Source organism: Herpailurus yagouaroundi, unplaced genomic scaffold (assembly GCF_014898765.1).
Source record: "Herpailurus yagouaroundi ecotype Mexico unplaced genomic scaffold, PumYag 160, whole genome shotgun sequence".
In the NCBI taxonomy this organism is placed as follows: domain Eukaryota; kingdom Metazoa; phylum Chordata; class Mammalia; order Carnivora; family Felidae; genus Herpailurus; species Herpailurus yagouaroundi.
In genome coordinates, this window is record NW_024412401.1 from 3894300 (window position 1) to 3897397 (window position 3098).

Here is a 3098-nt window from a genome sequence, read left to right on the forward strand (position 1 = left end):
AGTCCAACCCGGGAGTTCCCACCCAAATTGTCCCTTCTCCTGGAAATCCTTCCCGCACTATTCCCTACTCCCTTCGGCTGCCTTTAAAGAATAACACAGATACTTGTGTTCTAGAGAACACATCAGTCAGCTGTCCAGTGTTTCTCCAAACCCATTTTATGAACTGATGTTTGGGGAGAGCTGTGGTTGATCCATTCATCCATTCAGCTGCGATTCATAGGGCCTCACCTGGGCCAGGCACTGTGCGAAGAGCCACCCTGCCTGAGTGCGGTTCCCCATCACAATAACCCTTCATGGTGCCCTGATCCTCATGTTTTCCCTTTTAGTGTTACATGTTATAAATGGACTCCGATGATTTGTAGAAAAAGGAGAATAAAACAATAATGTAAAATTAAACACAAGTCCTATTTTCTTCATGAAGCTAAAGATAATCAATTATTGGACCATGAGGGAATCTCATAGATCACCTAGTTCACGGCTCTCAATGCCCATGTTCTGATTTGTCATTTCTTTCTTTATTAAGCCCCGCAGATGATTGGGACACCCAGCCACAGTTGTGAAGCAGTAATTCGTTCCACTTATGTCATTTTCTGAGCAACTGGAAAGAAAGAGATGACATAACCTTTGCTGAATGCCTACCATGCTGCTACTTGGTTACCTACCTTATGTAATAATGGGTAAACTGAAAGCAAGGATGTCCAGGAATTTACTCAAAGTGACATAGCTAGGTCATGGCAGACCTAACATTAGAAACTGTATGCCCTTTTTTTTTTTTTTCTTTTTTGAGAGACAGAGAGAAAGAGAAAGAGAGCAAGTGGGGGAGGGGCAAAGGGAGAGGGGGAAACAGAACCCCAAACAAGCTCCACACCCAGCGTGGAGCCCAACACAGGGCTCAGTCCCATGTCTGTGAGATCATGAGCTGAGCCAAAATCAAGAGTTGGATGCATAACGGACTGAGCCACCCAGGCGCCCCTAGAAACTGTGTGTCTTAAGTCCTAGCCCCAAATTCTTTCCTCTACCTAACTAAAAATAATTTAATTAGTATAAGCCTTTAATATAGATGATCATATTTCATTTTCGCAAAAAAGAAACCATTAAATAGGCACTATTGTTATTACCATTTTATACAAGTGTAGACATTGAAATAAGCATACAGATATAATTAACGTAAAGTCAGTTTGCTAATACATGGCAAAGACAGGACTTGAATTCAGATTTTTTTATCCACTTTAGGGCTAAATTTTAATAGGATGTGAAAGTTTGAACTCTTACATTTTATTTTTTTAATTTTTCTTAAGTTTCTTAAGAGAGAGGGCAAGAGCAAGAGAGGGAGAGGCAAAGAGAGAGAGGGAGAGAGAAAATCCCAAGGAGGCTCCATGCCATCAACTCAGAGCCCGAGGCGGGGCTTGACCTCACAATCACAAGATTGTGACCTGAGCCAAGATCAAGATTTGGATGCTGAAGCGACTGAGCCACCCAGGCACCCCTGAACTCTTACACTTTAAATAAGCAAAGCCTTAAAATCATCCACTGGTTCAAAATGGTTTTACAGAAAAACTAATCTGTAACAAAATCAAGGCGTGGAGTGTGAAGATACCGCTGGTTTTGAGCAAATTGTACAAAGGTATAAAGGGGGGCAGGACAAAAAAAAAGAGAGAGTCTCGGACATTTACAACAGCAGGCATTTTCTCTTCCTCTTCTTGACAGGAGGTGGGAGAGAACCACTGAAGAAGAAGAGCTTTATCAAACACATCTAGAGGCTCACTGTGTGAGAGCCAAGTGCTGCGTGTACTTTACAGCACAGATGTCTTTGGCCTTGGCTAAACCTCAAAGATAGGCATCAGCAATCAGCCTCTTTGCCTTCATTTCCTCAACCTTATCGTCACCACCCCTGAGATCACATTGAGTTCCAACTGGGATGATGGGAGCCTTGAGACAATGGTGGCACACTTCAGGATACCTCTGTACACAGACATTTTCCAAAGATGCAGGACTCACCAGAGAAAAGCCAACTGAGAATACATCCCTTTGAGTAGAGGATGGGGGCGTCATCTGTCATGTTCTTGCCCAGCTGTGTCCACAAGCCCCGATTCGCCAGTTTTGCATCCACCATAACATTGGCAGAACAGTTGTCAAAGACGGTGAGGCTGTGGTCTCCAGAAAATGCATTAGTTGTGTCACCGATCAGTAGGCAAGTTTTACCTATTGCTCCCGTCACCACATGCTCAATGGCCTGCATGTAGGCTACAGCATTGGGGCACAGGGTGCCAGGGTGCTGTCCAAGCTGCCTTGCCCTCCATGGGCCACCACCCAAACATAAAGACTTTTTATTCCTACATCCTGTGCCCCACACTCAATGGCTTCCTTCACTGAGTACAAGTGTGTAGAACTCATGATCTTTCCTCTACCTGCCTTCGATACTTATGTGCTGTGTCTACTATAACTTTAGCCCACAGTTTCATAGCATTATTCTTAAATCCCCACTTGGGCTGCAAGGCAGAGAGAAAAGCACCTGAGTTCTGAAATTAGACAGTCTTGGGGTTTAATCTCTCTTGCCACTTGCTATTTGGGGGAACTCAAGCAATACCAATAATTGCTCACGTTTATTGAGTGCTTAGTATGTTCCAGAGATGCTGAGAGTTTAAAATGTATTAATTCATTTAATCTTCAAGAAAGGAGGTAAATACAATTAACATTCCCATTTTATGGATGAAAGAATTGAGAGGATCAGTTTTCATATATGTAAAGTGATGACAGCCTCATCTAATTGGCCAGGTTGTCATGAGGCTTACAAGAGACGTCACATAAGAAGTGCCTACTATCATGCCTGGAACACAGGAGTACTTTTCACGATTTGTTCTCTCCCCTTCACCTCTCTTCCTGGTGCACAAAGACCACATCTCTACTGCTTCTGCTCTCCCCGAGTCTGAGGCACTGGTGAGCAGCTAGCAGGGACATGTAAGTATTATCAATGGTCAATTTGGTAGATTGAAACTCTTCTCAAATTTGACCTTCACCTTGGCTCAGTCAGTTGAGCGTCCAGCTCGTGATTTCCGCTCACACCATGATCTCACAGCTCCTGGGATGAAGCCCGGCAT

General features: G+C 43.7%; 1 pseudogene; it reads right to left on the reverse strand.

Moving 5' to 3' along the window:
- Positions 1–1513: 1513 nt before the first annotated feature.
- On the reverse strand, positions 1514–2476 carry LOC121034387 (ras-related C3 botulinum toxin substrate 1-like; annotated as a pseudogene).
- Positions 2477–3098: the final 622 nt, after the last annotated feature.